At 40.4% G+C, this 9,889-nt stretch overlaps 1 long non-coding RNA gene across 1 annotated transcript; it reads right to left on the reverse strand.

The window, feature by feature from the left end:
- Positions 1 to 8,198: 8,198 nt before the first annotated feature.
- Positions 8,199 to 9,849, reverse strand: LOC118598691. The gene is made up of 2 exons (XR_004947792.1): positions 8,696 to 9,849; positions 8,199 to 8,357 (listed from the first exon to the last, which is right to left on the reverse strand). It is a non-coding gene; the product is annotated as an uncharacterized LOC118598691 (long non-coding RNA).
- Positions 9,850 to 9,889: the final 40 nt, after the last annotated feature.

The raw sequence follows: 9,889 nt of genomic DNA on the forward strand, positions 1-9,889 counted from the left end.
TCCCTGGAACGTGGGGCAAGCCTCCTTTCGGGGGGGTTGGTTCGTGCCTGGGGTTGAGGTGGGGGATGCTCAGAACTCCCAGGTGGTGGTAAGTTGTTTGTTTGGGGCAGGGTGCCCTCCAATGGATGGCCTATGGGTTGGGGCTACACTCTCTCTGGGCCTGCCCCCCCCCCAACCCCCAACTCTCCAGCCCGTGTCTGGGTGGCTGACAGAGGGTTGGCACTGTACAAAAGACCTTCATCATAATGCTGATTATACTGGTCATGTGATAATTGAAGTGCAGCACTGAAAAGCAATAATTTGGACTCTTATCCAAAAATGAGAAGTGGTTTTGATCAGGAGGGGTCATTAAAGACCCACTCCAATGAAAATAGGGTTGTTGGCTTAAAACTCCACTGCTGGCTAGCTGGAGTTTTAAGGGGCTGTAAGCTAGAGAGACAGATTGTAAACAGATGGATGACGGGAAATGGGGGTGGGCTTTCCCCATGCCAAATGTTCCACCCACAGCTCAGAAGTGAATTTCGAATGAAATCCTGCTGCTCTGCAGAAACTATGTCCTAGAAAACAACATTTTTTTTTTTTTAATTTTGGCTAAAAACAGTATAATCATAGTTGAAAGAGCACTGGAAACAGTTCTACAATAGATCAAAAGAATTTAAACTTAATGACATGTTTAGAATTACTGTCTTTTATTGATGTGAAGCTGTTCAACATCGGGTGTCAAAGTGATGCAGTAAACGTCATCACTGTAATTCCCTTTTACAAGGTTGTTCTGATACATAACGACCCGCTCCTCAATTGGGTCAACATTCTGCAACCAGAGGTTCACAAAAAAACGGTTAAAAAAATGATATTTTTGGATTTCAGGCCTTCTACATGACTGCTTTGTAAAATCAGAGCCAAATTAAAAAAAAAACAACAAAAAAAAAAACAACAATTAACATTTAACATTGTAAATGTTTAATTCTGATTTTGTCAGATTTTCAAATTGCCAACAAAACATTTCTTTCATTCTGCAAAATTTCTGGTTCTTTCTGGAATTTCCAAAATGACAACAACAGGTTACATTTTCCTGAAACAACCTGGTGGTGGTGGAATAATGATGTGGGCTTGCTACAGTTGCCAAGTGAACCACAACATCTTAGAATCTTATGATGCCAAACTTATGAGAAACATGAGGTTTCCTGACATTGTGTTCTCTGCATCCATAGAATATTCCCATCAACAGTGCCGTTCCAGAGAAGCTCATGCTCATTTGGAAAGAGGGACTCGAGTTCCTCTGATAGAGATGTCACCTAGCAGACAGCCCTCTCCATGCAGGCGCAGGGGGGTGGGAAGTTAAAAATGAATGAAAAAAGGAAAAAATGTTAAAAAAAAAAAAAAGAAAAGAAGAAGAGAGCAGACTGAAAAAAGAAGGGGGGGCTCTCTAGTACAAATCAATAAGGACTTGAAAAGGTGGGGGTCGGGTTCTTCAGCTCCAACAAGGAAGACCAAAGAGAATTGTGAAGTGGAATCTGAAAAGCAGAAGAGGAGCTGGGAAAAAAAATGAATGAGGGACTGGGAAGAAAGATCCAGCAGCAGCACCTGCAGGCCACACAGGGAACTGCAAGGGGATCATACTGCACATTCTCTCACATTTATGCTGTGCTTTTTGGGTTATTGAAAGAATACCAGAATACAGATTTAAAATGTGAGCAAATGAGTGAAAGACGTGATGCAGAAGCAAAATAATGTATATAAAAGCTGGGATGGGGTCATGTGAAGTCTGGGAGCAGCACAGAGATTATAGAAAGCTGAGATGACTCACTAAGTTAAAATAAACAAGACAGGAAGATATGAATGTGAAAACAAGTTTTTCAATTAAATGTTTCACTTTTACCAATGTTGGTGTAAGGAACCTATTTTGATAATCACAAAGAGGTGTTTTTTTTTAACAGATCTTTAAGGCGCAAGGAAGTAAAGCTGATGGAGTCAGAACTACGGCTGGAAATCAATCAAACATTTAACTAATTAATCATAAACCTGAAAGTAATAATCACAATTATTATTATTATTATTATTATTGCAGTATTATCTGTGAATATTCACAATATGAAATCATAAGCAAAAGTGTACATTTAGAACATTTATTTTAAATAACCCTTTAGTTTTAGGATAAAGCAAAAGCAACATGGCAGCGTCCAGATGACAAACCTCATGAGGAATCCCAGTCTGGATCTGCTGCAAATATAAAGAAGAAAAAATACATTTATCAATATCACTTAAAATTCAGTTTTTAAAGTATATCTGAACATACAAAGTTAAGATGTAGTCGTAATAATCTTTATGACTTGCTTGTTTTTACATTTTTGCAAAACTGTTTTTGCAACAGCTTCAAAAGTTGCTGACTTGGTCCAATTTATGCTGTTTCCATAGCAACAGGAATAATTTTAACAAACATTTGGGAGTGAAATATTTATTTATTTATTATTTTGGTTTTATATTGAAGGACACAAAATCTAGTCCCATCATGAATTTTCAAACTCGTTCAAGGGAGTTTAAAACATCAGTGCCTCATACATAAAATATAGGAGGCTGTAAGACAAAAATACTGTATGTCCGCTGCAGAAAAAAAAAAAAAATGTTTATAGTCTGCCCAAACTACCCATGTGACATTATCACCGCAGGCATGTTTGAACTGCAGTGATTCTCTCTATGGAATTATGACCTCCTCATTCACTCTTAAACCAGTTCATTTTCTCCATGATCAAGACGCAGCACCAAAAGGAGGCGGCACAAATAAATAAATAAAAGCAGGGAGCCACAGTGTTGGTCCAAATAACAGATCCTGTCAGCAAGCAGAGGATAACAAAAAGTAGGCAAAACAGACATGAAAATAAAACCATCGCCTATGAAAGATTGAAGGCAATTAAACTCTAAATTAACTTTTGACCAGACAAAGATTGATTTTATTGTCAAAAGTAATGGAACAGACTCAATAGACAGATGATTTAAAAAAAAACAAAAAAAACAGACTTGCTGAACAACCAAGTCGACCCTTGAAGATGAAAAAAAAATCTGTTTTGATAAAACGAATCTCTTCTAATACGATCCACAAGTTCTAAAGATGTTTTTAGAGAGAACGCTTTGATCTGAAGTTCAAAGACTGTTTGAGTAAAGATGTTCATCCTTTGAAATCATTTTCCCATGAGATTCAATGTAAACTCAGACAAACTGTTTTGAACTGTTTCTGTGAGAAAATATTTTCTGCATCGTGTCGCGGCGACATAAGCGGCAGAACATCGTAAAACAATAGAAAAGTGGACGACGAATCTCATCCTGCGATACTACTCGTGGTTTAGCCTTGTGAGATACTGCAGAGCAGCGTAAATACAGCGGCTGCAGGTCAGATCCCGTGTCTGTAGAAACTAGCAAACATGATGCCACAAAGAGCAGCTTTGTGCAATAAAGAACAATTCAACAAACATGTGGGCCCTTTGCTTAACAATTAATGCCAAATTTAGGATTCGTTTATCAAACTTTATATTTTGAATGAAAGGGAAGATAAAATGTTTTCTTTTAAATCAATTATTTTATGTTCCTACTTAGCAAACTCCTTCCTGATGAAAGCTGGAACTGAAGTCCAACATACATCAGAGGGAGTGAAGGATTGGAGTAATATTGTGTTATTTTACTGTTATTTCACCAGATCTTTCTGATTGGAGGAATTTGATTTAGGAACAAGATTAGGTGAATGTGAACATACATTTTGTTTTGTACATTCACAGCTGTGGTACAGAGGTAGACCAGTTCCTTTAAAAGCCTTAAAACGTGTTTTAGTGAGTCTGTGCTGCAATACCTTAAGGCATGTGTCAAAGTCAAGGCCCGGGGGCCGGATCCAGCCCTCTAGGTACATACATCCGACCCTGCAGATGCTTTTACATTAGTGTTGTTAACAGGCCGATGTTATCTTGCACTTATTACTAACTTGCAATATTTTTGATCAAATCTATTTTTACAGTGAGTAAAATATTGAAAGTTATTTAAGGTTTAAATTGATTAATTCTGAAAAAAAATATTTTTGAGCCCTTGAAGTTCATACTGGACAAGCAGGGGCTTCTTATTTTTTTCAATTGTTGCATGTCCGCCACCTATAGTTGAACAAGGTACAACATGTCGAAGCAGCACAAATCTCACAATTTTGGTACAGATGTCGTCAAGCTCATCGTCATGTCTGGGTTTACCAGATAAACCACATCCATACTGTCAAAGACAGGGAGACAGCTGGTTCCACATGCAGTAGGTTTATTAGAGCTAAAAGTCCACAAGACTAAGCAGGGTCAGACAGGCAGAGGTCAAACACAGGCATGGGATCATCCGAGAAGAGAGAGAAGAGTCCAGGCGAGGATCGGGGCAGGCGGCAGGCAATCAGAGTAAGCGGGGTCAGAGACAGAAGGTCAGGTCCAGGAATAAACGCTCGGTGTTGCAGGCAGGGTAGCACAAACAATACTTCGCAGTGAGTGATAGTGTGGAGCCAGACTATAAACTGAGGAGGTGATGAGATGATGGGAAACAGCTGACGATGATGAGTCCAGGTGAAGGCAGGTGGTGAGGTCAAAACTCTGGTGAGCGCTCTCTGGTGGCTGGAGAGGGTAACAGCAGACATATAGGTTCCTTCCAAACCCGAGTCCCTGATTAGTCAACCTGGTTGGATTTAATGGCCACGTAGTACGTAGAGTCCAAAAACGGTCACGAAAACTTGAAGCTACGTGAGAGTTTTGAATGTGGGAACCTAAAAAGTACTTAGACTTTCTTTGGAAGTGGCTGGTTGAAGATGTGTTGCTGAGTGAACAAAAGTGATCAAAGCTTAATGTCTAGAGCAAATCAATGTATTTGCAACATTTTATTACAAAAAACAAATAATACAAATCATTTTTTCTAATGGTTTGATTTTAGACATTTTCTACCGATCCTTTAGCAGAGCAGAACAAACCGTTTCTTCTCCATAAATTTGGTGGGACCTGAGCAAGAAACCTGCAGAGCTTTGGGTTTATACAAAAACAAGCTTAACCATTTCTAAGAATGCAAGGCATCAAGTCACTGAGATGACAACCTTTAACAATAAATGCAGCAGTTTGAGGGCAATCTGATCACTTTCCATCTCTGCTGCATCAGAAAAATGAGACCAACTCAGAAGCTGAGAGGCAGAAGCTCAGCACAGGATTCTGACCCCAAATCAACCACAAGAAGTACATCAGAGCCTCTGGTGTGTTTCATGAGAACCCAGCAGAGCTGTTGTCAGCGAGCAGCTTTTAGCAGGACAGAGCAGAGCATCGTCCTCTCAGATGGCAGACACATAAAATGTGACAACCAAGTAACTTTATGTGAAAAGCTGACAAGTTTTGACAATTTCAGAAAGCAGAAGCTCAACAAAAGACTTTAAAATGATTGTGCTGTTCTGCATGTCTTCATCCAGAAAATAATTAATGGCAGAAGGCTCCATTGTAAAGTTTCAGAGGCTTTTCAGCAAAATATCGCCGCGCCGCAATTTTCTCCCCTCTGCAGGCGAGCTCCTCGCTGCTCTCTGATTGAGATGTCACACATCAAACAGCTCCTCCACCCTGATCACAGGGAGGAGAGGGCTGGGGGGAGCCGAGAAACGCAGAAATCAGAGAGGCGGAGAGGCAGGAGGAGGAGGAGGAGAAGCGGGATGAAGAGCGAGGTGGGGGGTCAGAAGCTGGAAATCAGTATCAAGTTGATGTTTGCCTCTGGATGTTCAGGGAACATGAGAGCGCCGAATGAGCTGCAGGGGAGGAGAGAAGCAACAAGCGCAGGAATCAAGAAAACGAGCCAACAGTTCAAACAGGAAAACCAAAAAGATGAGGAGAAACAAAACAAAAGCTTAGTTTGACCAACAAACATCAAACAAGAGAACAAAGAAAATCATCAAAAGGAAGCAGATTCAGAAGAACCTTGGAGCAGGACAGATCTTTCCATCACACCTCAGAGGGAGAAAAGACAGCTCTGTTCAGCTGCAGCTCCTCACCAACCTCTCTGATCCATGAGCCGCCTCGAGCAAAATGAGTGTGGGGAGGAGGCTCCACCGCCATATGGGAACGAGCTGATTGGAGGATTCAAATCCCAGCAAAAAATTCAACTTTAGACCTGAAAGCAGCTGCAGAACTATTGTGATGGGAATCTTGAGGCGTCTCACAATCCAACGATTCGATTATGAAACGATTATCAAAGCAGCTTTCAGTCATTGTCTTGGATGACATGAAATTTTAGCTACCAGTCTTTGGTTGTTTTGTGAAGTCTGATTCTGTTGTGATTGAAGTCCAAGCGTCACAGTTTAATGCTGTCATGTTCTCATTTTCTTCACCTCTCCTCTATTCTTTATTACTTATTATATTTAGTTCTGTGTTTCTGTTTGGGTCAGTGCGATTCACGTGTTGTTCCTCTTTCCCATTCCCCTCCAGGGGAGAGGGAGGGATTTCAGATTCCTGGTGGATCATCTTGTTCTTGGCTGTGGACCTCGCCCCCCCCAGTCCAGTCTGTCACAGGGCCACAATCACACACACATTCACTCTCACATTCACACCTAGGGGCAATTTAGAGTCACCAATGAACCTATGAAGCATGTTTTTGGACGGTGGGAGGAAGCCGGAGTCCCCGGTGAAAACCCACGCATGCACGGGGAGAACATGCAAACTCCACACAGAAAGGTCCCAGCCGGGATTCGAACCGGGGCCTTCTCGCTGTGAGGCAAGAGCGCTAACCACTGCGCCACCGTGCAGCCCTAGTCTGTAATTATGATTATGCCATTTTAAGACAAAATTAAAAAAAAGTGTTTTTTTGTTGGATATAATTTCCACAGAGTGACAGGAGTTCATTAGAAATTTGTCTGAGTTGTAAGCGGGACTGTTGACATGGAGCAACCCGCCCCCACTCCCATCACTCTCCATTTATGGACTCCCCAGCTAGCTTACAGCCCCTCACACCCCCAACCTAACATTACTGGTGTAACAAGTAGTAGTGAGCAATGATGGAGCAATACAGCTGTACAATTCGGAGCCAGCTCAGATGAAGAAAATAAAAACGTTAAATCATCTACAAGTGGATGCATCAGAATGGAGCAGAGCAGGAGTTTGTGGTCCACCCAGCGCATTTTCTACGTCACAAATGCGTTTTTTAAACAGCAAAACAATTGAAACAAAAAAAATACCAAGAAATTGAATTTTAAGCTTAATTTTCTTAATTTATGTCATCAATCATTAGAATAATGCCACACGAATATATTAAAAACACAATTTTCTTTGGAGCAGATTTACTCTAGATGCTTGAATATATATATATACATATATAGAGAGAGAGAAAGAGAGAGAATATATAATTTTTTTAAAGAGATAAAAACAGATGACTGTTTCCTGTAGGACTATGAAAAATTGAGTGGAGTAAATGATGGATCCTACTTCATCATTCTGGCACAAAAAGCCTGAAAGTCTCATTAAACTGCAGGACTTTTTCACTCTACAGAAATCAATGGGTCCAGCATCAAAATAAACTCCTCTGTAATTAATCTCATGGAGAAAAAGTGTGCACAGCACGTCACATTATTGATAAATAGAGTAGATTTACACATTTAATTTAAAAAGGAATGCAAGTGCATGTTAAACAGGTGTAATGTGGTCGGTGAACAGCAGCTGCCCACACCAGAGCGTGAGTACAGGCGCGTTTTTTTCCTCCTGAGGCGTTGAGCGGTCGAGCAGCGAGGACGGGGATCTTTTATCTCGACTGACATCCCAATCAATCAGGGAGACGCTGATGGAGACCTGTGCCCACACAGTCCTTCCACTACCACACACACCTGAGAGGCTGTTGGTTCTTTGTTTATCAGCACCCTCTTTGTTCACAGAAGGGAGACCTTCCCTCCAAATGACTGCACAGCGCTGTCCTCTGAGCTTACTCTGCTCTGCAGGAAGCCCGTTTAATGAGGGGACCGCAGGAACATCCTCCTCTGTGACCTCTGTGGGGGTCAGGAGCTCATGCAAAGATGATCTTTAAGTCTGTGAGGGCGATTTTTCATTTTAAAAAGCTGGATTACACTTAAACCTGCAGGGCTCCAATGGAAAAACAAAACAAAAGATGATTTTTACTATGAGTGAAGAGAAAAGTGGAACACCACAGCTGGTCACAGTTAAAGCTAATGAGACCTCAGCCACATTTCTGTTGGTTTATTATCTCCATTTGAGACTGTCAAACTACAGCCATCTCTTCTTCACAATTTCTTCTTCAGATGATCATTCATGACATTAGTGCAGCTCTGTCAGACAGGAACTCTGCACACAGCTGGAGCTGCAGCGTGATCTTTGGTTCACCTTTAAGACAAAACAGCTGACCTTCTGAGCCCGTCTTCAGCATGTGTCTACATCCAGTTTTATTCAACAACAACAACAGAGATATGAAGAATGGAAGAATAAATGAAAGGTAAACAGAATGAATCAATGAATTACCAAATAATGTATGTTTGGATCAGTTAGATTAAATACAAAAAAAAAACCATAGATAAAAGAAAAGTTGGAAGGATAAGTTTCTAGTTGGTTGAAGACTTGGATAGATCATGGCAATGGTGAAGGAAGGATGGATGGTAGAAAAACAAAACAAGAAAAGAGTTCAGCAGAAATTCCTCTTTTTTTTTAAGAAATAAAAAGTGCACCTTTCACCAAGATAAGTTGATCTGAAACATCCATCTCTGGTCCTCACAGTGGCTCCTATTTCATGCATTATTAGCCTCACAGGCATCATCATCATCTGCAGTGCAGCTGGATGGACGTCACGGCGGTCGTACATCAACCACAACAGGCCTCATTAAGTACCTGGCACCTGCTGCCTGCAGAGACCAATTAGAACGCAGGAAGTAATGAGGAGCCATCCCTCTCTGCCAGGGCGGAGCCAATCGCAAGCAGGGTTTAATTACTCCAGTCTGCTCGTTAATGAAGAGGATGCTGGTCTTTGTTTGTTGTAATTGGAAAATTCTGCAGTTTCTTTAAAAGTTCACTCTTTAAAGTTTTAGTTTAGATCTTTTGTGCATTAAAATATGCGTTAAAGAATGCCAGAATGTTTGTTTTCATCAATTCAAAAAGTTTTTAATGATTTGTCCAATCCAAGTCTGCACCAGATCTCCTGCATCCTCCTAACTTGTAACGTGTGTTCAATGTCGATGCGTTTATAGGGCTCAAAAAGACTCAGAAACTTGTGTAGTGACGCGTGAACGCAAAGGTTATGAACGCAGAAGAATGAAATGCTCATATGGTAGACCCACATATAAACTCGTGTTGCTGAGGGCGGTGTGAACGTAGCTTTAAGTTTTCCAGGTCTATCAGAAAACCAAACTTCATTTCACAGAAACGACAAAAAATCCTAAAAGTTTTGTTGTAATTTACGGTGGAAAACTTCATGGTTACACAAGACAAACACAACATCGGAGCTTCTTGTTTTCACACAGATCAGCTAAGTTTTTTAACTTGTTTTGACTTCAATTCACAACAAGATAAATACTGCAAAATATCACAGTACTCTCCATATTTAAAAAAAAATTCTTACTCTAACTTTATCCCACAAAATTATAGCTATTTGAGGCAACAAAAGCATCAAGTCACCAAAATTCCTGCAACCATAGAAAAAAAAACGTAGAACCAGAAAAAGAAACCAGAGATAAATGATTTTTCTAAACTTTATGAAACATCTTTTATGAATCCACAGACGAGAGGTGAAAGATTGAAAGTTTTTTAAATAAATGTAGTGTTTTTGTCTTGAAAGTTGTAGTGTTTTCTGTGCTCTCAAGAAGCTTAAAAACACGGCATTGGGAACTTATAGGTGACTCTGAAGAATGATTGTGATACAAAATATT

The sequence above is a fragment of the Oryzias melastigma genome, linkage group LG4, assembly GCF_002922805.2.
Source record: "Oryzias melastigma strain HK-1 linkage group LG4, ASM292280v2, whole genome shotgun sequence".
Lineage (NCBI taxonomy): Eukaryota > Metazoa > Chordata > Actinopteri > Beloniformes > Adrianichthyidae > Oryzias > Oryzias melastigma.